Genomic DNA, 27,697 nt, shown 5'->3' on the forward strand with positions numbered 1-27,697 from the left:
CTGTGGGGCCAGCATAGAACTGCCCCACCCGTGTGCAGGGCCCTCCTTCCTGCCAGGCTGCTAGAATATTCATTCCTGCGGCCCCAATGGTAGGAGGTCAGTGACTTTTCACCTTTAAAAAACAAGTTTCCGTGGTAACAAAAACATGCTGGACAATTCACAGTTGAAAACAAGCCTGAAGTCCAGGCTCTGCTCAAACTTTGGCCACCAAGGTTTGCTCCACAGCCACGCTAGCTTTTCTGCAAGTTTAGCCCACAGCGCACTAAACAGGAGCAGTCAGGGAGCTCGGCAGACCCCCGCCTTCAATGCCACCTTGCTGCAAACACGTGACACCAAATTTTTAGTTCCACACCTCCGTCCGTCCATGATATGGCAGGTGACTTTCACGTAAAGTAAGAAGGCAAGAATAATTGGCTGACGGTAGATGGAGGAAACGGGTGTGGCACCGACCTGCACCCTGAAAACCCCGCGTGACCCTGGAGCCCAGGTGGGTCAGGGAAACACGGTGAATGCGAAACTCCCACCCGTCTGCAGGTTGTTTTTGTTTGGGCGACTTAATCACGCCAGTGGGGCCGGATGAAGGACACGATTTACGGAGCCCTGTTCTTCACTGAGGAGGGAGAAAGCGATCTATTTGCAGGAGTCATACATTTTTTCCAGGCACTTTACGGAGACACCCCAGCCCCCCTGGTTGCTGACTGTAAAATAAGAAAACTATTACCCAGCTGGGGTAACAATAGGCTCCCACAGCGCCTTTCTGCTCAGCCCGCAGCTGCAGGGAAAGGGGAAGCTCAGCAGCAGGGCGACATTCTTTCCTTAAGGCCTGTTTCCATGGGCAAGGAGCCCTCCCACGGATCCACTGTATTTTCTATGCAAAACTGCAGAAGAAGTGACATTTTAAAAGTTTTGACCTTTGTTTTTTTTTTTTGCATGAACCGAGGCATACATTTTTTTGAACCTTCTGACAGGGTGTCTGTTAGAAACAGCAATAGCCATTACTGTAATAATAAAATGTTTCAAAATTTGAAAATTCCATATTGAATATAATGCACAGATAACCTTTGTCTGCAAAATGATAGTGATGTGGGGCCTGGAACCACCTCTTTATTGTTCCAGGAAAACAGATTATGACAGATTTCAGGCATATTTAGGAAACAGTATCACTGGACGCAATGTTTTCATTTGCTAATTTAAGACTTTCATGATTTTTTTCCGCAAAAAGGATTTGGAAGAGTTTTGCACTTATACTGTAAGGTGCTTTAGCTTAATACCAATAGCCGTGTTACTTGTTCGGAAAACCATTTTGCATAACAAAAATATTATTTTAAAAAATTCAGCTTTCTACATCAATACATTTGGGCTTTTTGGGCTTTTTGTTCCCTTTGAGAAAGTTTAACTCTTATTTGAATTTAAAACTTCTTTTTTTTTTTTTTAATAAAGTGTGGTGGTGGGGAGGGACAAAAATAACTGAGAAACCAAATGCCAAAGAGAACTTTCTTTACAAGACCATCCAATTAGTAAGGACATGAATGGGGGGAAAAGCTCAGATACAAAGATATAAAGAAAGAAAATCAGAGCAAATGAGATGTTGAATTATTCGCAACAAAAGCTCAGTGAAGGGGAGGCAGACGAGGAAACACCACATTCTGCAGGTCATGGAGCCCGTTGCTTCCAAATCTCAAAGCAGGCTTGCAGGTGAGCCCCCAGGGTCCTTGCTCCCGACTTTAACCCCCAGAGCAACAGAAGCCTGATTTAACTGATTTTCAAGATTTTCCGGGGTGAATGGGGCTTGTCCTTCTGGGTGTTTGGAAGTCAGCGTGCTGGGTCTCCTTGGCCCTCTGAACAGGGTGTCTGCACTGGGCGCTGACCCAGGAGGTGGGCCATGCTGACACAGGTGCACCCTGGGACCTGGCGCGGCTGGAAGTCGGTCTCTCCCCTTCCTTCTGCTCCGGGCTCATTAGTGAACCTTTTATTCTCTCCTCAAAAATGGAGGCAATGACAGTCACTCTCGCCAGCAGACGGCTGGCCCCTGGCCGGCTGGTGAGTCGCTTTGAATCGATGATTTCATTTCCACCTTCAACTTTTAGACAAAATTGTTTTCTCTAAATTCACAAAGTTGTTAAAACTCTGCAGTTAACTAGAGCAGGATTTATTTCAGAAAATTCGGGTTGTGTCTATAGCACCCAGACCTTTTATTAACTCCAAACCGTTTAAGAAAGGAAAAAAGTCGTGTGGGGCAATAGGAGTTCACAAAAATTTTCATCAGGTATGAGAAAAATATTTTTCTGACATTATAGAGAGAAGCACTTTAGAATTACACTGACATATTTTTTAACCCATTGGTACTATTTAGAAGTCCTAATTCTGGAATTTTAGAGCTAAGGACACCAGGGGCACCTAGTCCAAACCCTCCGTCTCTCACAGGTAAAGAAACAGAGGCTCAGGTGACTCCCCAGGTCTGGAGGTAAAAGAAGCCCAATTCCTGCCTCCTTTCCCTAAAGCCCTGAGAGGTTCTCTCCTCCCCTCCCCCTACTGCTGTGCAGCCAATTCAAGGCTGAGCTGGATGAGGGACCCTTCCCACAGGGCCGCCACTGAGCCCTGCCACGGCCCCATTGTCGTGGCAGCATCTCCCGGCACACACCCTTCCCTCCTGAGCACTTTAGCAGGATAATGAACATTAGAAAGGATCTCGCTGCAAAGCAGGGCAAGGGACCTGCAGAGGCTGCCGTGATGGGTCCCGAGGGAGCCCTGGGGCCCAGCTGCAGCGGCGGTACAGCCAGAAGCCCGCCCAGCCACGGGACACAGCAGGACTTTAGGCGCCTTCTCCTGAACCCCCACCCCTCACTGCTTCTGACTGTCACACTCTTAAGACAAATTTGAACCACATGGCCCTTGAATTGCAGAGTCCTGTTAATACAAGAATGAAAAAGGACACAGGTGACAAAGATTAGCCCAGTCAGTCTCTCCATCTCGGGCACAAGGGGCTCCTGGCTATGCCACCCTCGATGGCGAGGGTCCCCTGGGTCACCTGCCGGATGGCGGTGGGCTCCCATAGGTTCGGCTGCTGAGGTCTGACCTTCCCAGGGCACAGAGGCAGCGGGGTGGTGCAGGTCACCCCAGCAGATAGAGAGGACGACCCTAAGTTCTGGTAGGTCCGGGAGGCAGGACAGAGCCAGGTTGACTGGGTCACGGTCAGAGGTTTCTAACCAAATCCAGATGCAAACACTTCAGTCACAGGGCCACTGGGACTTTTTTCCTTTGCACATTAACAGGGTCCCCCAGTTAGCAGGGTAAAGGAGGTTTTATCAGATGAACTCTCAGCGGGTCCTTGGACCACAGGGAAATCCCTAAGCAGGGGTGCCCTCCTACCCACCCAGGATGGCGCAGGCATGACGGGCTCACAGGCGACCGAGAAGGAAGCCGCCTGTCGTTTGGAGATTTCAGAAGAGATGAAAAGTGTGTGCTTTTGACTCACCAAGGAAAATGAGATGCCAAATATTTTATTAAGGGTTTACTTCAAAAATCATACCTGACCGGTGAGTGGTTGTGGACGCTGAATACACACCCGGAAGAATAACTGCAGCCTGGGAAGATGCATTTATCTTTTCAGGCAACATCATTTTACAAATTCTTGCCCTTCTAAATTTGTTCTGGGCTGGCTTGTCAGAGCCCATTGGTAAGCGCAGCGTGGCAGGCAAGCTCCAGACCGGACACTGTTTTAACTGAAGTACAGCAAGAGCTCTCGCCCCACATTGTGGAAGGTCCCCTAAAGCTGGGCAGGAGGCGTGGAGCCGGGCGGCCCCGTGTCAGCACGTTGGGGTGCCCCTCCCACCCCAGTGCAACGCCCCCTCCTCTGGGGGGTCTCTTGTCCCTTCGGACCCCAAGCCGGAGGCCCCAGAGTCTCTAGAGACCCCATCTCCTTCAGACTCTGGGAAGGGTCACGAGAAAAAGATTAAGAAGTGGTGATGACGGCCGATGGAATTGGCATTAAAACCTCAACCTCCCTTTTCCAGGCTTTTCTTTTTTTTACTAAGCCCCAGTTTTGTTATCTGTAAAATGGGTATAATCATGGTGTTCTTGTCCCAGATAGGGAATATCTTGGATAAAGCCCATCCAGCACTTAACAGTATAATGAATGTTAACTATTATTATGAAAAATGTCCATATAGGAAAAAAACAGACTAAAATATCTCAAGACAAGAAAAAAGCTCCCTATAGAGAAAATGAAAACAAACATATATTTTCTCAGAATGGCTTTCCGGAGGAGGAAGGTCTGCCCACGGCCGCTGCGTTCTCCCTCCCCCTAAGCGCCGGTGCCTCGCCTTCCCTGGGGAGGCACCCACAGAGCGGATTTCAGGGCGAAGGGGGAATGGAGTCAGAGGCTGAGGGTCTTTTATGCTCCAGATAAAACCTGCCCAAGACTAGCTGTCTTTCCTCTGTCAGTAATTTCCTGTTACTCCTTCCAGCCAGCTTGGTAACACATTTACATGACAGAGAGGGCCAGGCATGCACATTAGCAGAAGACATTGTGATAATTAGTCACATTCCACCCGAATGGGGGACACTTAATGCAAACGGTGGCCAGCCATCCGGCCTGTGGACCGAACGCTTCTGGTGTACAATGTGAAAAGCCGCAAGTGTACACATCGCCCTTTAATTAGATTTCCGTGTCCCGTGTCCACTAGGGAAAGGGTCTTGCAAGATTGTGAGCAAAGCTGTGAACACGGGCGGACAGTCTGCTGAACCGCAGTCACCCCCGACGGCTGGGATGTCCGAGCAGAGCCTCTGGCCTGTCCAGGTGGGGACCCCGCCTGCAGCCCTCTTCTCTCACTTCTGGTCTTTCTTGGCTGCAGTCTAACTCAGTTTTCCTTCATAGGCACAGATTTTCTTTCTGTAAAGCCCCCGCTTCGGTGGTCAGCCCTACTGGGGGTAATGAATTGTGGCGGCCGACCTCACGCGGGCCTGCTGCGTGCCCCCTCTGCCCACCTGCCCTGAGGCGGGCACTGCTGGTCCCCATTTCTCAGGGAGGAGACCTCATGTCCGGCCAGACAGCAAAAAGCTGCCTTTAACCATTCCATTTGCGACTGTTCTTTAGAATCACGCACGAAGGAAGATATTTTAAAAATCCACCCTAAGCCAAGTGTCCTCTTTGAAACCCTGTGAGTTTAGAAAATGTGCATCCTGTTCTGTAATTAATATGCGTCAAGTTCATTTAAAGTTCACTGAGGAGAGAAATCTCTTTCAGTTCCAGGCGAAGCAGGCGCTGTTGATGTAACCCTTTGAAGTCAGTCCTCTAAGAAGCCCCACTGACTGGTAGAACGTCCACTGAGTGTCTCACATCTCAGGCTTTCTCGGTGTTAATAGACCCCGTGCTCTTCCTGCTCTCCCGAGCCGCTGCCCGCTCAGGGGGCGGATCTCAGAGCCCCCCGGGGAGGGCGCTGTCCCCTCCGGAGGGCAGAGCTCTGTCCAATGTGCTGCTTTCCTCTGGGGAAGCTCCAATCCGAGGCAGACTCACGAAGGCCCAGGAGTCCAAGAACTCTTTTGGAGAAGCAGCATCTGAGCTGAGCCTGGCGGATGCCAGGGATGGATGGGCAGAGGGCAGGGACAGCGTCCCTGCCAGCTGAGGGGCCGGTGAGCAGCATGCGGCCTTCAGAGGAGCTGACGGGCAGGGCGGGTGGGCGCCAGGGTGCAGGACGAGGCCGGGGACTCTGTGAGGCTCCAGCGTTGTCCCCAAAGAGGCCCCCGTGCAGTGTGCAGACAGGGGCCACGGCAGTTCCTTGGCCAGGCGGCATGGGAGGCCATCTGGCTGGCACTTCCAGCAGCAGCTTTGAGGCTGTGAGGCCTCGACTGCAGAGAGGAGGCAGGGAGGCCCCTGAAGGAAGAGGCACAGGACCCAGTGCGCAGACCTGGTGGGGCCTGGGCCAGGGAGGAAGATGGGGTTGGGGAAGTGGGCTTCCCACTGGGGTGCTGGGAGAGGATTCAGTAAAGAAATCGGGGCCAATGGAGGGAGGATATTTTTGTAGAAAAAAGTGAACGAATAATAATTCTGTTTTTCCCCAGAATACAATGAAAACATCTACAGTCACACTATTTGCTTACAGATAGTGCTTGAATTAGTTTCCTAGGGCTGCCGTAACTAAGCTCTGATGGGGCGGCTTAAGCAGCAGAAACGCACTGTGCCTCCGTCTGGAGGCTGGAGGCCGGAGGCCGAGGTGGGGGTTGGCAGGCGGGTCCCCGCGGTCCCAGGCCCTCCCTGTGTCAGTGCTGCCCGTAGACTTGCGCTGGGGGGCGTCCGCGGCCTGATCGCTGCTTCACGACCACTGGCATTATCCGTGTGCATCTCAGTGTGTAGCTTCCCCTTTGTGCGAGGACACGGTGACACTGGGCTGGGGATCTACCCTGTTCCAGAACAGCCTCATGTAAGCCAATTATCTCTGCAACGTTCTCATTTCCAAATAAGGTCACATAGGAGGTCCTGGAGTTAGGGCTTCAACATATCTTTGGGAGGAAAACAGTTCAACCCATACCACTGTTTCTTAGGGCCTAAAAGTTTATATCATTTAAAAGTAAGACAGAGTTTCTAGCTCCCCTTAACCATGACCTCAGAGTGGATATAGTTTGCAAACTCAGCTCCAGAAACCAGGGAAAGCCATCAAGCATGCAGCTCCCCTGCCCAGACCCACTGAAAGGCCCTCTGAAAAAATGTTTACTTCCTTGGCCAGCCTGAATCAGCCAATGTTTTAGACTTTGCTGGGCATCTGGGGTTAAAGTTGCAGGCTGGATGGCATCCCGGACTGACGGACAATGGGGGGACCACACAGAAAGCCCACACTCAGCCTCCTTGCCCGACTGCCAGGGACCCTGCTCGCCCAGCAACGCAACGCGGGGCTGGGGGAATGGGGCGAAGGGTGGCACGGAGCCCAGGAAGCACGCTGCAGACTGTAATTTGGATTCACGGGAAGCTCCAGATACAGTCAACTCGGTTACCTAAGAGCACAGGGAGCTGCCTGACATCTTCCCGCTTTATTTTCGTTGCCTCTCTGTGGGGGTCACTCAAGGTCACTGGCTGCTGAGATATTTTAGCCTGAGTGGGTGGTGGAGATGTGCCCCTGTGTAGATGTGCAGGGCCGACCACGGGGCTGGGTGCTGGGGAAGACGGCAGCCCAGAGCTCAGCCGGCCAAGGTCCAGAGGCAGTGACCAGCCGGCGCCCCGCCCGCGAGCCCCCCACCGCCCCGCGGGGTCCCCGTCCCATTGAGACCAGACTTCCAGTGCGGGGTGGCTCCAGCAGCGCCTTTCCGGAGCACACCACCCCCTGAAATCATGGTGAAGCGAGATGCAAAGCGAGCAATTAGCCAAGAAAAAATATCCAAGGAGCTACCGGGAAAATCGTGAAAACGCAGAGAACAAGCAGGGTAATTACACAAAATGCATCCGCCGCCTCGGAGGGAAAGAGGGGCTGAGAAGGGAGGGGGCAGCTGGATCCCACCCTCCCGCCGCGGCAGTCGGGTGCTTCGAGGAATACATTTTCTTTAAGATGGAAATATATTTCAGGCTCTGGGGGAGGTACATCTAATACGTTGGGATTTTACAAGAGTGTTGAGTTTCCTTCCTAAAGACGAGGTGCAAGGAGCCTGGTGCTGCAGGCCTGGGGAAAGCAGGAGAGTGTTGTCCCCAGGCCCCTGCGCACGGAGGGCAGGTGGCCTTGCCGTGTGTCTGCCAGGGCCAGGGTGGTATGATGGGCAGAAGAACCGTTCTTCTCTGTTCTGCTTCGGTTTGCTTTTGGGTTTTCTCCCCCAGGCACCCCCACAACCCCTGGCCTTTGGGCACCACTGCAACATAGCCTCTGCAAATATGTGACTACCCTGCCCTCAAGGATCATCCAGGCTAGTCGGATGGCAAACTGGTGCCCGAATAAGCACCCTGAACAGCTGAATGGGAGGAGATGGTAACAGTGGAGGCGAAGAAATGGGAGCAGGTGAGGGGAAGGCCGACAAGTGGTCGGTGGGTGTCTCCCCACTGCGGCCAGACACACTCTGCCATTTGCCTGTAGACCTGAGAGGTTAGCTGAGTGATTTGGCAAATTTTGTGTGAATCCCATGTAGGTATGACCACTGACAAACACTTAAAAACCCTGCTTCTGCCCTAGGAAAAGTGAGAAGCATGGTAGAGAATATTAACTGAATCTCTAGAGCAGAAGAAACTTCCAGGGAATCCCTGCCACATGGACATCTGCTCCCATGGAGTAGCCGCCTGCCCAGGTCTCCGCGCCGCCCGGGTTCAGATCTGGCCCTCCCTGACCTTGCCCTCGATCGCCCTCCTTTGGCCCCTCACTGATCCCGCCTGTGCCTCTGTGAACACCCCACCACCCAGGATCCGAGATCCCAAGGAGGGACTGCTGCTGAGGAGCAGAGGCGTGTGGGGTGTGGCATGGCAGCTGCGCTGGGCGCCCCACGACCCGGGTCACAGACTCCTGGGGCGGCGCACAGCGAGGAGGTGCGGCCGCTGGCGGCCCGAGAGGCCCTCTTACGGTTCCAGGCTGAACCGTGCCGCTGCCTCTGCTGGAGCCCCGAGTGGTCCGTGAGCTGCAGCTCGGAAGCAGAGCTGCTGGGATTCCCAGCAGTTCTGGACTTGGTTTGGTGGCAGCTCGGAGGATGGAGGGGTGCAGGTGCCTGTTTGCCTGCAAGCTGGGGCAGCCCCAGAGCGGAACACCCTGGCCCGGTCAGGTTTTCCCATCACCGACATTCGGCACTCACGGGTGGAGACGGGCACCCCTCCGAGTGGGGTTCTTGGCTGCCGCTCTTGTCAACCTCGTTGTGCACAAGGACAAGCCAGGCACCAGGGGCCTCTGAACCTGGGTGACACGGCCTTGAGCCCCCACAGACTTGGTTTTCATTATGTCTGGGTTGAACTGTGTTCCCCTAAAAAGGTACGTGCAAGCCCTTCCCCAGGACTTGTGACTGTGATGTCCTCGGGAGGGAGCCCAGCAGGTGCGAGCAGGGGAGGGTGAGGCTCTGGGTGGGCCCCGACGCAGAACGGCTGTCCTCGTGAGGGGTCAGGGACGCAGAAGGGACCCGTCACGGGAAGGCGGGGCAGAGGCCTGAGAGCTGCGGCCCGGGACCCAGGAGGAGCGGGCCAAGGCGGGAAGGCTTGCCCCAGATGCTGCCCCCAGCTGGGGAGGCACCTCCCGGCTGTCCCCGTGGCTTGAGAAGGTGACGCAGTCTGCACCAAGGGATGCTCTGGGAAATGGGGGCGCACGAGCTCACTTTTGTGCATCATGGAGATGTGGGGGGACAGGGTCCTCCACAACCCTCAGGGCACAGGATTTGGTAGATGCTGGTGGCACAGAGAGACCCATCTGCTCCAGCCAGCTTCAGGCTGTTGGGCATGGGACTCTGGTGTTCAGAGCTACGGACCCCCTCAGCTCTGGGGCTGGGAGGCTGGGGACAGCTGCAGACCCTCCGAAGGACCTCACCCAGTAACCTCAGTGTGCCGTGTGCACAAGGAGCCACGCTTTCCAGGTGCGGCGGTGTGTACAAGGCAGGCAGCTCTGCAGAAGCGACGGCTCAGGTTTTATCTTGGGGACAGTGTGCACCGGCCTCTTGGAGGCACACGCTGACTTCATGTACATATGTATACACTTCCTACTCTCGCTTTTGCGTGTTTCATGAGTCATTCAAAGTCCCTTATGATGTAAGGAGTAGGATGAAGTGAGAGGGTAGAGCATTTGACATAGGCGGCCCTCGTGAATCCAGGACAGTCGGTCCTCTCGAGAAATTCCAATAATCAATCGAGTTTTTCTCCTGTTCGAAGCCTGTGAGTCCAGAGCCTTCTGTTTATGCCAAAGAACGTGACCCTGTGGGACCATGACAGGGGCACCCATCTAGCTTCCTTCGTATCTTTTATGTCATTAGCATCAAATAAGTGTTTGCTGGCACCTGCCGTGTCCCAGACACTGTGCTGGACCTGAGCTTCCAGGGCTGAATAAAAATAAGGTCTTCATCTCAGCTGTTTACTTGCTAACTTCTCTGGAGAGAGAAAGGGTATACTGAGAATTTTTAGAATGAACAGAAATTAACATTAGCAATGAATTGAATGCCAGAGCCAATCCACTCTGTAAGCCAATCCACTTCCCATAAATCCTTCTGATTTTTATTGGATTAAAAATAACTTCCTGGGCCAAAAGCCAAAGGAGAACAGCTCTGAGAGAGAAAGCTGGACCACGCACCTGGCGACCCCCTGGCCAGGACCTTCTGCTCGGACACGCCGGTCTCCCTTCCAGCTGTGCACACCCCAGTAGACGGGGCCGCGGGCCTGGCCTGCAGGGAGAGGAGGTGTTTGTCCACATGTTCATACAGGGGCCATTCCCATGTTCTGTCTCATTTCCTACTTTTGATCCACTTACACTCTTGCTGCCTTCACCACAAGATGGAGATTTTTTTGGAAAAAGCAAGAGAGAAGGACATGAGAAACCTAAGCAGGACGGCAACCGAAGGCGGAGTATCGATCCGTGGGTGGAGACCGGGACTCGGGGCGCGGCGCACACGTGGTCCTGGGCTCCTGCTCCCTGGCATCGGGCGCTGGGCTGGAGGCCCACTGTGTGCAAACTTCAAGTCGGGTGGGGAGAGGCAGTGTCGGGAAATAGGAAGCCCGCTGGTGACTCTCGTGATCGCTCGGCCGGGCTCTCAACCTGGTCTCCTTGAAAGTCTGCTTCGTATCTGGAAACCAGTGCGCCAACGAACTGGTGAGCTTATGCGTCCTGCCCGTCCTGACAAGGGTCGGCTCCCAGCGGTCAGGGTCCTTGGCTCCTGTGGTTTATGTGGGTCACGTGGTAAGGTACAATGGCAATGTCGCACCGTTGTTACCAGATCCTACTCAGAGCACTTTACATACATGAGCTCATTTAATTCTCTTGAAAATGCTACAAGATAGGGTTTTTAAATATAAAATACCCATTTTATAAGTGAGGAAATCGAGACACAAAGAAGCTAAGACACTTGCCCAAATCACCAGCACGAGTCAGAGGCCACGCTGGAGAGAAAATGCCACTGTGGTCCCCGCTCGGTGTGAGGCCTCGGGGAGGAGCGGCTGTGGGCCAAGGGCTCAGATGGGACCCCAGAGTCACACGGCACGCACTCATCCCTGCCCTGACCAGGCCAGGCACCCGACACCCCCCACCCACAGCCGGAAGGGCCATCTCTCAGTCTGACGCCTTCGGGCAGTGGTCCTTCGACATTTTTAGTTTCATATTTATTTGTGCAATTACTGGACTCACGTTTGTCTCCCTACGTGCAGCATCTCCAGCCAGGCTTCATGGGCACCTCTGTGGCGGCACCATGTCTTGGAGTGTCGGGCACAGATGAACGTGAGCGTGGGTGAGGGGTGAGGTCGTCAGCCCAGGCAGAGGGAGCCACGTCCCTTTCTGACATCAGAGAAGCGCAGGGCCGCCCTGGCACCCTGGGAGGCCTTGCTGCCCCTGTGCCCAGCAACCTTCCCTCCAGGCAGAGGAAAAGACACGTTTACTCCCCCACAGTGCCTGATAGTGACATACTCTGCTTTATTCTGCTCCCGCCGCCTAGTGGCAAGGCAGAAAGGCATTTTCCAAGATCATGGGCCATGCTAAGCTCCTCAGGGGCGTCCGACTGGGAATGGGGTGAAGAGGAGGAAGTCCAGCAGGGAGGGGGCTCCAGGCAGAAGGTGGGCTCTCCCCCTGAGGTCCAGGCCCCATCTGGGAGCCACCGACATGCCTCCATCCACTGCCCACTGCAGCTGGCACATGGCCCACCATTCAGCTCTACGAAGAGGGCATGTGGGGAGCCCAGTACAGACAAGACCTTCAACCCCAGGGCATGAGTGACCCCATGCGCCAGTGCTCCTGGCAGGGGACTCCCACCATCTCTAGACATCAGTCATTTCCAGCCGAGAATCCGATTTCCCAGCAGCCCATGGCTGGCAAGGGTGGCGGACCTGGCCAGCAGCCGCCTTCTGCTCTGACCAGCTCTGACCAGTTGTTGTGTGCTCAGTAAATACTATCTATTTAGCACCCTGCTCGGGGGCAGGGAACTCAACCACCAGTAACAACGAAGCTGGCGCAAAGGGTTGCCAACGAAGACGACTGGCAGCCACATTCACATTGTTCCAGAACGCCTGGTTCTCCGGCTACTTTCCTACTTCACTTCACCTGTCCCCAGGGGATGGGCAGAACTGTGTGACTGCACCTGACTGGGGTGCATGTTCACTAGCTTTGCTTAGAACTTTTAGTTTAGCAGGACGAGGGTCCCAACCGTGCGGGGCAGTCACTGGAGGCAAGTCGGGGCTCAGCGATGGCCTCAAGTCCTGCATCCTGGAAAATCCAGCTGCAAAAGCAAAGTGGAGAGGATTGACCTCTGGGGCCCAGTGAGCAGCTCTTCCCACCGGCTGCTGAGGCTGAGGCTGGAGCCAGAGGGGGTGTGCTGTGGAGGACAGCAGAAGCAGGAGCCGCGGACAGGCAGGCGGAGCGGGTGGGGGCTGCTTCCAGCTGGACTGTGGCCGATGGACGGTCCCGGCATGCAGGTGTTCAGGGTCACCAGAGGCTCCAGGCTGCGCAGGGCAGACACGGCGGGGAGAAGCCCTGGGTGAGAGGCAGCGGCCGTGTGTATCCTCCAAGACCAGGGATTCCACAGCCGTGTCTCTGGCCCTGTCCCCACTCTCGACACCTGTTGGCTTGGGAAGGGCAGGTCCCGGGGAAGCAAGGAGAGATTCCCTCTTCTAGTGCCTTCCTGCAGGGGAGCCGGCGGTGCTGGCAAATTCTTCTGCTCTCCCCCGCTTGGGGGGAATTGCAACCAAGACCGCACCTGAGAGTAGCCGGGAGGTGATTTAGGACGGTGGCTTTGAAACACTTTTAAGGCACATTCTTTGAACAAAAGCCTACAAAGAACCCAATATGCAGAACACATAAAGCGGCTGGAGGCCCGGGGCCCAGCCATGTGGAGAGGTGAGCAACACGGCTTTCTCCGGCAACCTAGAGCACTTTCTATCCCAGTAAAAATAGCCATGATATCATTATATGCCTCCTAGAATGGCTGAAATAAAAATACTTTGTTTAAAAATTTCCAAAGGTGAGAGTCAAACATACACCCAGCATGCGACCCAGCCATTTCCCTCCTGGATTTGCCCATAATACAAAATGTCTTATGTCCACTCAGACATTCGTACACCAGTGCTGGAGCCCTCTACTTGAAAGGCAGAACTGCAGGCAGCCCACATGCCTGTCAAGAGGTTCACGGGCAGCCAGACCATGGTGCTATCTTACAACAGACCACCTACAGCGATAAGGAGGAGGGTGACGTGCACAAACGCGATGGACCTCCAAGGAGCTGCTCTTTGCAGCAAAAAAAGGCCTGACAGAAAAGACTATAATACTCCAGAAGATACTCCAAGATTCCATTTATACAAAAGTCTATAAAATGCAAACAAGTCGACAGAGACAGAGGCAGATCTGTGATTGCCTGCGGAGGGGGTGCAGCAGGCAGCGGAAGGAGGGGGCTACAGACCAGCACGAGGACACACGCTTGTGCGACCGTCACACTGAGCACTTCAAATACCTGCACATTTGTAATTATGCCTCCACAACACTGTTTTAAAAAGAGCACCATTATTCACAAAGGGAAAATGTAAGAGAAAAAAGCTCATAGAAGACATGGAAGAAGCAGGGAGAGAGTGTGAAGCGAGGGCGGCTGAGGCGCGCTGGGGTGGGCGCGTGCGAGCGTGCACACGTGCGCCTCTGTGTGCGCGGCTCTGAACGTGAGCGCACGCGTCTGTCTGGGTGGGCGCATTCCTGGGAGAAGTGTGGACTTATGCTCACTTTGGATCGTTTTAAAATCCACAGGTGGCTTTTCCTTATAATAAATAAATATATAAGCATTTAAAATGAGATAGACCTACTTGAATTCAGTGACGGCGCGGGACACCCCACCCCCTGGGAAGCGCTGCCCAAGGCTCCCGGCTCACGCGCCCCCGGGACCCCTGGTCCTCCTGGTGCGGAGGTCCCCCTGCAGCCTTGCTGGTGGGCCCCTCCAGGCTCGCCTCTGGTCTCCCCCCCGTCTCTGGCCTCTGGGGGATGCAGTGCCCGGGCTCAGCCTTTGGCTTATTTTCTCAATACCTCCAGGCCTTTGGTGAGATGCCCAATCCCACAGCCGGCGCGTGAAGATGCCCCCGGACGGGCGGGAAGAGGAAAGCCTGGTGACATCAGGATCACCTTCAACAACGTTCCTATCTCGGCGTCCGCCCTGGATCGATGGCGTCGGGGTGTCGGTGGGAGGGGCCAGTCCAGCCTCGGGGTCCTGTGTGACCGTGAAGAGCCCCCAGGGCGGGTGCCGCCCGGCGATGCTCCGCAGCCCACCCAGGCGCGTGCGCTCGACGGAAAGGAAGGCACAGCTGAGCTCGGGTGCTGACCCCTCAGAAGGGTCCCTATCGCCTCCCAGAAGGTCCTCTCTCCAGGGCAGTCACATTCCGAGGCTCGGGGAGGGAGAGCTCCAGCACACGGCTTTGGGGGACACGGCGGGGCCCGCAGCACAGCCCCACAGAGCCCAGCACAGTGCTTGGTGCACGCCTGCCTGAGTCGGTGTTTGACGGGCTGGCGGCGTCCCTTGAAGACGCCGATAAGCTCTATTCATCTTCACTCCTAGCACAGCAGGTTGCCTCGGAGCTGGGACCGCCGGCTGAGAAGCTCGCTCGGAGGGTCTGTTCCCACTTGTTCAGGCTGCTCTCGGTGCGGAGCCAAGCGGGTGGGCTTCCCCACAGACCAGACAGAGACACACAGCAGTCAGCGAGTGGAGGGAACGCGGAAACCAGGCGACAACTCACACGGCCACACCTGACGTCGGCACATCCGGCCTTCACAGAGCCGCCGCCCTCGCTGGTAGGACTGGCCTCTCCAGACACTGTCTCCTTGCCTCGTGACTCTTGGCCACCAAGGGTGCCAGGTTGGCTGCTGAGCCTCATGAACCCATGTCTGGCAGAGAATGGGTAGTGATGGCAAAGGCAGACCACAGTGACCCGAGGGCCTTCGTCACGGGTCGGTCAGCAAGGCAGACACAGAGCGCGGAGCACAGCCCTGACTTACTGCATCCAGGACGCGGAGGTGGCGCATGTCCGGGAGACCCGCATTGGCCTTAGGGTCACAGGACGCATCTTCTCTCCCACGTGCTGTACCCCCAGCTCGCTGTCACTGCCTGGCTCTCACCGGGTCGATGAAACATTACCTTAAACGTGGTTGGCTGCCTGTCAGGCTCCCAGGCCGTCGGTGGCTGCGAACAGCCTCCCAGTTATGATGTGAGCCTGTGGGTGGCGGCGAGGAGCCGGCAGGACTGGCCAGAGCGTGGGGAGGGGGTGCAGGGGCAATGCCACCCATGGAGTGCCAGCGCCGATCCAGGCACTTCACACATTAGCTTATTTAACTCTCACAATGATCTTACAGATTTCCCCAATTTATCAGTTTTTAACCAGAGCCATGGGAGGTTGGAGGGTCCACATTCCCTCCCCTGGGGGCTTCCTACCACCTGCCACCCAGGTGGTCAGATGTACGGCCCTTCTGCCCGGGGTCCACCCTTCCCGTGCCCCTCCATCTCCGCACCCCTGCCTCCCTCAGTGCCCATCTTGGGACCCCAGCCACCATGCTGAAAGGAAGCCCAGGCCAAGGGGGTGCTGCATGTAGACCCCCCCACCAGTGCCCCCAGCTGCGGCCTCAGCTGACAGCCCTCAGCAGCCCCCGGACCACATGCAGGCCAGCAACTGTGTCGTCCAGTGAGACCCCAGACACCCGGGGCAGGGACAAGCCTTCTCCACCGAACCCTCCCGCTCCTGACCCACAGAGACGGTATCAACAGGTACCTAATGCAATGTGTGTGAAGATTAAATGAGATCACGTGGAAGCACTTTGTAAATCCTTGCAAGACATACAGATGTTGGGTATGTTTTGATATTAATAATCAGGAGAAAGTCTTGGACTTGGAAGCACGAAGTCAAAGTGCAGTATTTCTTTCTAAGCTGCTGACGCTTTTCACGGCGGTCTGGTGAGGCGGGTCTCACAGTGCCCGTGAGTTCTTAGTAAGTAGTGTTTTGCAGCCACTGTCTGGGCTGGCACAGCACAGCTGCTGCCGGGGGGCCTGCTCCCGTCTCCCGAGCGCTGTACACTGGACCCTCGTAGCCTGGGTCAGAGAATTCCTCCTGCTGGAAACGTGATTCCCACCATTCCTGAGCTGGTGGGTCACCTGGGATCGGGTCCTCTGACCACATGGGGCCAAAAGTTGCTCGGCTCTCGGGACAAGTCCTCTCCTCTAAGACCCAGGGCAGGGCCAGCTCCTTGCTTCCGAGGCAGGTGTCCCACTGCACCATTAGGACTGGGGGCCAACGTGGCACATCTGTGGGTGTGACAGATGAAAGGGGAGGTCTAAAGTAATACCAAAGTTTAGGGTGGTATACCTGACCCCGAAGCCTTTATCCCCATTTTATTACTTCATATAAATAAAATTACTAGTCCTGACATGGCATTCTTTTTACATGAAAACATCTCAAAAGCTTGAAAGTGAGACGGAAAGCTGGAGAAAGGAAGAGGAGTGCAGTTTCTGAGTCACATGCGTGAGCGGCTGCAGCGGGCAGGGGCCCACGGGAGCAAAGGACGGCCTCTGGGTGTGGGAGAGACGCCACTGCGAGGAGTCGGCTTGCACACTGGGGTCCGGCCGGGCAGGTCGGACCTGCAGGCAGGCCCTGGGGCCGCCCACTCAGGCAGGCACAGACACTGCGTGGGGGGTTCTTCCTCCTCCTGGAAGCCTTGGTTCTGCTCTTAAAGCCTCTCAGCAGGCTGGACCAGCCTGCACCCGTCCCCAGCAGATGACCCAGGTTGATATCCTTTGCCTAAGTGTGACTGTACTATTAATCACGTCCACAAAATACCTGCACAGCAACACCGAGATCAGCGTCCCGCTGAAAACCTGCAACGGCCTCACTGAGTGGGCACACAAAGCTGTCCATCACAGTCCACCCCTTGCCAGCATGGCGCCCAGACACACCTCCTTGAGCCATGCTTCGCTTCCCAGCAACAAAGTGATACAAGCACACCGGCTAGAGCCACAGCCAGCCTCCTTCCCGGGAAGAGGATGGGAAGCCTCTGGGGACGCTCACCCTTCTCCCGGGGACCCTGTCACTTGGGAAGAGGGAAGTATCCCAGCTCTCCCAGCCCCCGTTCCTGTGCCCGGTCTCATGCTGGAGCCACCCCCACCTCCTCGGCGGTCCTCCCTGCCTGCCCTCTCCCCTCCCCACAGCAGGCATCCCCCCCCACCCGCTGGCCTTGGCCCGCCACCTGGCGGGGGCCCATTCTTCCTTCCTGGTGGGTCTAGGCCTGCCTGGCCCAGGTGGGTGTGTTTCCCACTGACTTTAGTCAGAGCCGGGGGTACTACGGGACCAGCCTAAGGGGTCTCCTCTATTCTGGACACACTCTTGCCTACCTCCACCATGGCGAGGTGGCCAGATGTCCCCTGGGTGGTCAGGATCAATCGCCCCAGCCAGGACAATACCAGGGCAATAACCCTCTCTTTGCCTGTTGACTCAGAGGCATCAGGAGCCCAGAGTGGCGGGTGGCAGTCCTAACCCGCAGCCCAGTGGGTACGGCTGTGCTTCCCGGTGGGACCACCCTTCCTTGGGAACTAAGGCCTCTAGGCCAGCAGCTTAGAAAGAAGGTCGCAGGGTCGGAACTGAACATTTTGCTGCTGGGTCACAAGCATGATTGTGAGCAGTGCCCCTCCCACGACCCCCCTTGAGCCCTGGACCTGGGGATCCAGCTGTGGGAGAAACGGCGCCACATATCAGACACTGACTCCGAGGGTCCTGCCCCAGCCTGATGCGGTGCCCCCCTGTGGACACTGTAACTGAGCCTTCAGGTCCTTCCCCTGTCCTCTCGGGCCAGCGCCTCAGGGTGGGGAACGTAGTAAGACCAGGGTCCCCTGTGAGCGTGGGCGCATGGCCACACTGCCTTCGCTGTGCCATGAAGTGAGTTCCTTGACAGGCGCTGGTCCGCATGGATGCCACATGGTGGGTGAGGCGTCTGGGAGCCCAGAGGCAGGTTCTGGTCACAAGGAGAAGCCACACCCAAAGTAAGAGCTATTTCCCAGTAAGGAAGAGTGCGTCCAGCCGGGAGCGGGCCAGTGCGATCGGCCTGCCCCCAGCCAGCGGGCCCATCGCCCAGCGCAGCCCACATCAGGGTCTCAGCGCGGGTCCCGCCGCCTCCCAGCCAGGGTCACAAGCGTCACTGTCTAGAGGATGGGATCTCCAGTGCGATTCGGACTCGGCTGCCTGCTCTCCTCTGGGAGAGAGTCAGCAATGGGGGGAGCGCCTCGAGCCCAGGGCAGCTTCCCACGGACTGCAGGCTGCCACCCGGAGGCCGCCCCTCCTTGCCTCCCCACCCCTCTGGCCTCGGTTCTGCTCCGAGCGGGGTGAGCACCGTGGATCTCAGAGGGGCCAGCTGCCACCCCAGGTCCAGGGATGAACGGTGCCTGGCCTGAAGCAGCCGTGGGACTTCCACTCCCGCTGCCTGGGGCCCAGATCTTGCCATGAGGTGTAGGGAAAGTCCCCCGAGGGGTGTTCTGGGAGAGGTTTTCTTTTCCAATGAAACGGTGTATCTTCACAGAGAAAAACTTCCCCTTTTCCATCGTCTCCTGCCTTCCTGCTTGAGCCGGGGCAGCTACTGTGTGAGAGTCAGCAAAGTCCAGGGAAAAAGCAAGGTCAAGAACGCTCCCCACAGGCATTCAGGATTGTGAAAACGAGGCAAGAAATTAAAAGTAAAAAATAATGGATTCGAAATGTAATATACCTCCACACAATGAAATATTATACAACCATAGACATATTTATTGTGTGTATGATGATTTGCTAGGGGACAAAAGCAGGTTACAGATAGTTTGCAGGAACCAATTTTTTGTGAATAGGTAAATACATCTATATGTACAAAAAAGAAAAGAATTGGAAGGTTATAGACCGGTGTGTGAGCACTGGCAATCTTTGGAGGGTAGAATTATGGGTAACTTTCTTTCTAATGTCCTTTCAATGAATTTGTATAATGTGGGAACTAAATACTGTAAATACAAAGTTTTGCAGGGAGGGAAGAGTCAGCACAGAGAAGGGGGGAGTGGAGAGAAAAGGCCTGGGTTTTGGCAACATGATTGAGCCAGAGCAGCCCACCACAGATATTTTGTTTGTGAATGAATTAAACATCCTTATGCTTCCAGCACAGTTGAATTTTGTGCTCTCTGCACTTGCACACCTGCTGACACTCACCTCCTATCTCTGAAGAGGACTGAAAGGACCTGTCCCAGACACTAAGTGTATCACACAAGCTTGAGCCTCTTGAAATATTATCAGGATAGCCCAGATAAGGTTTTCACATTTTATTCCTGTTTTTCTTCTGGGCTACATTTTGACTGGCTTGAAACTGAGTCTGAGGCAGAGATTAGGAATTCAAACATCTATTTAATGAACATCCATTAGTCAATAGTGGATAAATTCACATAAAGCCAGCAATGAGCCAATTAAAGAGACATTTGCTCATAGCTATATTGGTACGTGAGTAATATCTAAAAGTTGAGTTCATAATGTTTGCCTTTTGTATACTTTTACCCTCTTGAATTAAGAGCAATAAAGAAGTGGATTTTTTATGTTCAAAATCATAATATTTGGTTAAGTGTAAAGGACAGAAAATACCCAATATTGTTTCCAGAGGGCTTTCTGTGACTATCAGTGAACAGAACTCTCTAGTAGCTAACAGTAGCGTGAAGAAAGTTCTTGTTGTCTTTTAATGGAAAGCAAAGACAGAAAACACTGGCCCATACTGCTTTAGTTCAAAGAACACAGACTTTAATAAAACGAAGTCTTTAGGTAGGTGTGAAAGGTCTGGCTTACTGCTGGAGGACGCTGGCCACGTTGTTCTGCACAGCGCAAACACGGAAGGGGTTTGAGATTGACGGCGTCTGTGTCTGGGAGAATCCTCGGTGAGCCAAGAGGGACGGTCATCACAGTCAATGCGCCCACGTCCTGAATAAATCAGGACACCAGAGCAGCCGGCAGGACTTCCCAGAGATGATGGCTGCCAGACGTGTCTGATTTTCTGCGAGAGAGAGAGAGCAGTCTGACAGGTCAGAGCACGAGGAGCCGTCTTCTCTGTAAGAACTGCAGAGACACCTCCGGACCCCATGGCAGGACACCCGAGCCGACCTGCAGGGCAGAGAGCCTCACCATGGCTGCGGGTCAGAACCCCCATCACAGCCTCTGTCCAAGAACAAAGGGAAACCCCCCCCGGGTTCCTTAGCACAGCATCGGGCCATGGGTGGGTCTCTTCTCAGAGGCTCCACTGGCAAACCCCTTAGGGAGCCCGTCCACAGTCCACGGGCACTGGACCTCGTGCCCATGGCGCTGGTGTGTTTCCTTCTCTGCTGGGGCCCAACTCCTGAAACGGTGCCCTGTCCACGAGACCTGCCCAGCAGATACGCGTGCACTGATTGGTCAGATTGGCACTCAGAACAGAGAAGGGAGGCTTTTGAGACTCAGAGCCGGGGTATCTGCACACAGATGCCCACACGTTCATGCTATTCATTTGGGAGAATCTCTGTCTCTGGATTTCAGCTTCTTAACCTGTGTAATGCGGACACGGTCTCCGAGTGCCGTAGGAATCAGAAGGCAAAGCGTGTCTGAAAGTGCTTTGAACGATGTAGGGCGTTACTTGTATTGCCACGTCCTCTGTGACGACTGCTTTGATGCCTTAGGCCGGTGTTACTTGGATGTGTTCCCGCAGTTCCTGTCTTGTACGTCCCCAGGTCTGGCACAATGCTCAACCCATAGTAAGTGGTTTAACAAACAGTACTTGAATTCGGTTCAATAAACATTAGTTTGCCTCTTCGGTTTCACATAGTTTCGAGTTGGAGCATGAACGTCTCCCTGGCTGGAGTGCAGCATCTAAGAACGAGGGTGTGGCGGAAGGCGTCCCAGTCTTGAAAGGCTTTTTATGCTCTTCCAAGAGTTGGACTTTGCCCTGCATTTGAGGGACAGGCTTTGAAGAGATTCTTTAACCAAATCTACGAGTGGGTGGGCCTTACGTTCCTTCCAAAGTTCAAGACATCGAGTGTCCACATGAGGTCCCATCCCCCACCTTTAAATACTTACAGAATTCACAGAATAGTTGCAAGCTGAGATAGGCAAGCCCAGTATGGGCGCACCAGGTGGTGGTCGTTGACTATGAAATGGGCAGAATGGGCAGAGACAGAGAGAAATGGGAAAAAGTCAGAATAGCAAAAGGAGACCCTGATGCTCCTCTGATTTTTGCATATATGTTCAAATTTTCCAGTTGTTAAGAAATGCAGAAGTAATATCCTATATTGCAGCCATAGAATTGAAACAAATTTCAACTTTCTTAGAATTACATGTGGACAGACAGAGCATAGATGCCATGTCGTCACAGCCCAGGGTCAGCGAAGCAGGAATTGCGTTCAGCGGGGCAGCCGACCTGCATGTGGCGTGGTGCCGGGGCCATAACAGGTGCCCAGGCCCGAACCAGGGGCGACCGATGGAGGGGATGCAAGGCGCAGGCTTCAGGCCTCTGCAAACAGACGTTGCTTCAGCAAAATGCTCTTGGGATTTCTCGGCGTAGGTGAGGCCAGGAGCACTGCTGCCTGAGGACATGTCTGCGCCCTTGGTAAGGAGGAAGGAAGCGCATGGCCACAGGGCAGGCAGCCGGCTGTGGGCGGAGAGGGCAGCAGGAACACAAGCCCAGTGCAAATGGAGGACAGCACCTGCCCCGCTACAGGGAGAACTGAAGTCAGCCAAACTGGAATGGGACATGGCAGACCTCGAGCCCTTCTCCTCTCGTCCCCCAGGGGCCAAGGCGACCTGTACCCTGAGCAGCCCAGCCAGTCTCCCTTTTTCCTCTCAGTACCACATTCGGAGTAGTTCCGACTTCATCTTCCAGCTCCGATTCTCTCTCCAGCTGTATCAGATGTGCTGAGTGGCCCTTCCCGTGGGTTTCTGATTTCAAGTGTGTGTGTGTGTCCATGTACTTACACACACACACACACACACACACGTGGACATGCTTGAGATGTGGCGTCTTCAGTTCTCTCTGCAGACCTAAGGCCGGCATTTGTGGAATCTGCAGCCTGTCCTCATCTCACGTCCCCACGTGTTCACCGGTCACTCACCAGCAATGTGTCCTGGTATTTAATTTCTAGGAACTCCATGAGTCTGTGACTTACAGTGGGTTTCTCAACAGAGGATTTGATTTCCCTTCCCCCAGGTACTATCAACCCTAAAGCACTTCAAATTTTTGTTTTTTTTGAAAAAACAAACATTTAGTTAACGATTGGGCCTCAAACCGTGTGAGCACAGGCTGACAGTCAGGGATCCTCAGGGAAGGTGCCTCGTGCTCCTCTCAGAGTCCAGGGCACTGGCATCAACCTTACTCTCACCCTCAATGGGCACAGGTTTCTATTCTCCAATAGCAGGGCTGTGCTGGTGGCTGTGAGCTGACCCCCATGCTCAGCCCCAGGCTCTGTCCCCCCTCGGAGTGTGAGGCCCATCAACAGTCAGGCCAGGAGTGAACAGGACAAACACATGCCAGCCCACGTGGGTCTCCTGTTCAGTAGCTGCCCTGCTGATGGTAAATCACCCTGATGGGCGTCCAACTCAGCCAATCCCTAAGAGAGTATTTCCTTCTAATTTATCTGGCCTATTAGTGTGTTATATTAGGCCTCATTTTTCTGAAGAGCTGATCTATCCCATTACCAGGAGCAAAGCCCAGGCAAACAGTTGTAAATGATTAAATGAGAAGCATGTCCCTGATTTGGTGGTACCTCCTAGTGGCTGATCTGAGGTAGCCCACCTCACTTTGTAGGCCAGCCACCTGAGACTCACACAGGTGGAGAACCCACGGAGACGGAGCAGGACCCTGGCCTGGAGCTCCAGACTCCCACCTGCAGCCCGGCCACGCCCCAGCCCCCGTGTGGACAGAGTCCAGCCAGGCACCGTCTTGCCAGGCCCTCACCGTCTGACCCAGCTCCTGCAGGTGGGGGTGAGTGGCTGGGAAACCGGGGCACATTCTCAGGGGCTGCTGAGCAAGCATGGGTTGTGGGGCAGGGCAGTCCCCCAGACTGGAATGGAAGGACCCAGAGCACGGCACCTCCACAGGCCCCGGGCACAGCGTCTGAAACACATGCACGTCCTGTGTCACAGGAAGTCCGATCTCTGCGCATCAGCAGGTGGCTCCCAGCCCAGGGAAGCTGGTGAGACCTGAAAACGGTTCCTTTTCTAATGGCGACTGTCAGCTGCCTAGAGCACAGAGCCATCTTATTTGTGGGCTGAGATTTTCTTTTGGCTGAAGTAACAAAGATTGGCAGTTGGAGGGACTCAGAGTCGCCTGGTCACTGATACATAGGTCCACAGCCCAGTGCCCACACCTCATCTGCTTGATTAGCACAAATGGAGCACAGCCCACTGCCCGTGTCCTCCATCCCCAGCCACTTGTGTCCCGGAGTCCCTGTGGCTGTCGCACTGTCCCCTGTGGGCACTGGCTGCGGACAGCGGGGGCCCCCCTAACCCTGGCCTGGGGAGCGGGGGGGCCGGTGCGCACCGAGGAAGCAGAATCCTGGCTTCTTGCAGACGGCAGGAGGTCCTCGGCTTACCATCAAGATTTCTTCCTAAGTGCGTATTATCTCACTTGAACAGGAACCAGGAAGAATCAGAGCAGGTTCCTGTAGAATTGTGTGCGTTACATGCTTTTTAAAAACCCCGCAGAAACGGCACCCCACGGCACCCTGTGATGAGGCGTGACACACGATGCTGACGTCCCTCCCGGGGCTTTCAGACACGGGAAGAGGTCGGCAGGATCTCCGCTTCCATTTCTGCGCCTGGTAATAAGGCTGTAGGTGGTGCTTTTCTGTTCTGAGGGAGGAATTAGGGAGCCAGAGCTAATTTTCATGCAAATGCTCCAGAATGAGGATCTTTGACAAAAGACTGGAATCAGAGGGTGTGACCCAGGAGCAAGTATCTGTCCTCCCTAAACATGAAGACCAGAAAGACAGACAGACATGCAAACGCCAGTTAATGAAAATACTGTCTTCCTTTAGCCGCTGTCCTAGTTTCATTTGAGGAGGCAGGGGTGGGGGTTGCTTAGAAATGTTTCCTCTGTCCTGACCCTCTGATATGTTTTTCCATTTTCTCCAGGTTCCATCTCGTCCACAGCCCGGCCCTCCTTTTCCTAGGAAACAAACAGGGACGCGCTTCATCTCCACCCGCCCCGTGTCAGGTGAGGGGTGCCCGGGGATCGAACCAGCTCCTCTCCCTCCCCTGCTTCCTCAGAGCCCCGGGTTCACACCGCTGTCAGATCCATTATTCATACACTTTACTTTTCCCATTTACTATTAGGGTGATTATCGCCCCCTCCTCCCCTGCTTTTTCTTTGCTCCTCTCCCCCAAAAACAGGGGGCTGGGTGGGTATTAATACAAACATCCATCACAGTCCTTATTATTTTGGCCAGGAAAACAAATGGGAATCGAGCAGCCTTCTTCCTGTCAGGGCGGTGATGAGGGGGCGTCAGTAAACCGAACGACTGGCCGTGTGGCTGCCTGGCTTGAGGCCTCAGAGTACAATAAAGTAAATAAAGTAAGTCCCGAACAAGAACAAGAATTCCATTACGTTCAATTTCAACTCCGGGTTATGCTTTCTCCGTACCAACCAGTCTCCATCTGGTTAACCGTTGAGCTGGGTGAGGAAATGCCAGCTCGCTCCGTCCAGGGCACGAGGCCCACAGACCGCCCGCCGCCAGCGCCCGGAGCCCTCGCCCCAGGTACCTCGAGCAGCAGAGGCCCTGCTCGCCCGAGCAGCCTCACAGTCCTCTGTAGAAGGAGACGGGGACACAGACGGGGAGAGACAGCGAGGGAGAGGGAGGGGGCTCCCTGAGAAAGACACCCAGAATGAGGTGACCTGTGGGGACAGAGACAGGTCCACTCTAAACCTGGAACACTTGTTTTGGCAGAAAACCATCAGTAGGCATTTAAAACATTCTCTTTCTCCTCCCCCAGGGCCTTGGTGGGGAGCCCAGGAGGGATGTAGGCAGACACTGCTCAGGACGTGATGCCACCCACATCGGGGACAGAGGGGAGCCTGAGACGCTGTGTGAGGGCTGCCCAGGTAGTGGCAGGCATGCCCGGGACAGCGAGAGCCCTTCCCACTTCGGCTGCTGCCAGAGCCCCCGCCCTGCACCCCCCACCGGGGCAGCTCCCTGGGCACTGGGGAGGACGTAGACCTGCTGGTGGGGGCAGAGGAGAGGCCAGAGCAGGGGCCCCTGCAGCCCTGGAGTCTCGCCTCCATGCCTACATGGGCGAGATAGCGCAGCTGTGCACGACGCCTCCAGCAAGCAGTGGGTAAGCACTGCAGGCAAAGGCACCCGGGTCCCATCGGAACCACCTGCTTGAAGTTTAAAATGCCCCCCAGGTTTGCTTCTGGGGCCCTGTGCCATCTGTCACCAGGGGCGGCACCGCCCAAGCCCCTCTGCGTTGAAAATGTGGCTGAAAGGAGCTCTCCAAGGGACAGGGGCATAATCGTCCCTGGTTGGCACCCACTGAAACCTTCTCTCCGCTCCACCTGCGAGCTGAGGGGTCCAAACCACATTCCTTTGCCTTTGCAATTCTAGGCCCACGGCTCCCACGCACAGGCTAAGGGGCAGAGTCACCATCGAACCAAGAGCACTGCCGGGCCTTGTGTGGGAAGGACGCACTGCACGCACAGCCCGACGGGAAGGAAGGAGAGTCTCCCACACAACCCTCCAGCCCTGCCTCCGTTCGACAACGCCCCCCTTCACGTCAAGGGAGTTTGCCTCCGGGATCCTGGCTGACAGGGACCACTGATGCTTTGAGGTGAAGCTCAGGCTCGGGCCACAGACAGATAGTGTGGCTCCATGCAGAGTATGGTGCAGAGGACAGACGTGACCACGACCCAGCTGACCCTGACACCCACATGAGCCAAGCCACAAGCACACAGAAATGCCACGGAAGGGAAGCGGAGAGAAACTGGAGAAATTGCTGCAAGAGTTCTTTTTTTAGAGATTTGTTCCATTTGTACTTGTTACAAAGGCCCACAAATGGAAGAGCCACATGGCCAGATCCTTTCTCTTCCAGACTGTTCAGAGGTGTCACCCACTGTAAGAAAAGGTGGTTTTGGGGGAAAACACCTGCAGAGCAGAAACATGAAGAACGACGTCACGTGTCAAAGATTTGTCACTTTACTAAAGATTCTTCACAGCGTTTTTTCAAGTGCGATACAAATCTAATGTGCTTTAAATGCCTTTCAATTAAAAGAATTGATTCACGCTCAACTTTACTTCAATGCTATTTCAACTTTATTTCACCTCAAATATAATGCAATAAAAACATTATTCTACTTCCATTCTGGGGGAATGTGTACTTCCTGACGGCTGGCGGGAACACTGGCATTAAAGTTGACGGTGGGACTGGCAGAGGAAGGTTGACGGGTTCTGGCTCTGTTACCACCAGTGAGGTGTGTCCTCTGGCCCCAGTTTGCCCACCGTGCCTCTACCTCAAAACTGGGATGGGTTTAAGAAGAGAGATAACAAAGGTGACCATCCTTACAAATATTAGGTTAGTAGGAAAGTCCCGTGGCCTGGCTGCAGTGCTCAAAGGGCCACCTGTCATGACAGGGGCCAGAGTGACGCACAGCAGGGTCCCAGGGACGGTGCCAGCCAGCAGCCTCCCGCCATTCCCCTCCATGTCCGTCTCATCGCCCTGCAGGTCCCCACTGCCCACCCCCACCAGGCCCGAGCCCCTGGCCCCACGCTCCCCTGCGTCGACTTATTCAGCTCTGGCCCCGTGTGGAGGCAGTGTCTCCTCCCTGTGCAAAGGGAAAATTGAAGGCCCCGTTTGAGTGACGTGTCCAAGATCCCATGACAAGGGAGACCCACAGTGACTGTGAGGCCATCCCCTGGATATTAACACTGGGCTCTGACTACACGCGCGGGTCACAAGCAGGTGGGGTGTGCGTGTGTGTGTGTATGCGCGTGTGGAGGCCTGCCCTGGGCAGCTGGAGGCCCGGCCAGCCCACGGGAGTGATGGCACATTGATTTATGGCCCCAATGGGGGGATGCAGAGCAAAGAGGTGACTTCCCCCCTCAGAGCCCCTGGAATGGCCCACACCCATCCACGTGCAGCCTTGAAGGAAGGAAGGGACTGGGCAGCCCCAGGCTCCTCGTGTCTGCAGAGGGCCTGGCCCGGATCCCTGGAGAGCCTGTGCTTGGGGTGGGCATAAGGTCCCCTTGAAGGGCAGGAGGGAGCTGAAGGAGGCTCTGCCCATCACCAGTGGCCGCCCGCCAGCCCAGATGGGGTGCGTGTAGAGAAGCCAGTCAGAAGCGCCTGCCCTGTGGTCCTGGTGGTCTCTGCTCTGGCGGAGGGAAGCCTGATTCAGGGGTGCGGTTCTCCGTCCCAGATGACGGCCGCGCTGCATGGGGTGGGCCAGGCCATCCTCCGCTAGCTGGCTGTGTGCTGTGGTTTCCGCATCCCCACCCGTGGCCCCCGCCGTGATCTGCTGTCTCAGCTCTGGTGCCGGGGCAGGCCTCACTCTGTGAGCTGTTGGTTGGGCCCATGGGCCTGAGAGGCAGGACGGCCGAGGGGCGT

The sequence above is a fragment of the Manis pentadactyla genome, chromosome 17, assembly GCF_030020395.1.
Source record: "Manis pentadactyla isolate mManPen7 chromosome 17, mManPen7.hap1, whole genome shotgun sequence".
In the NCBI taxonomy this organism is placed as follows: domain Eukaryota; kingdom Metazoa; phylum Chordata; class Mammalia; order Pholidota; family Manidae; genus Manis; species Manis pentadactyla.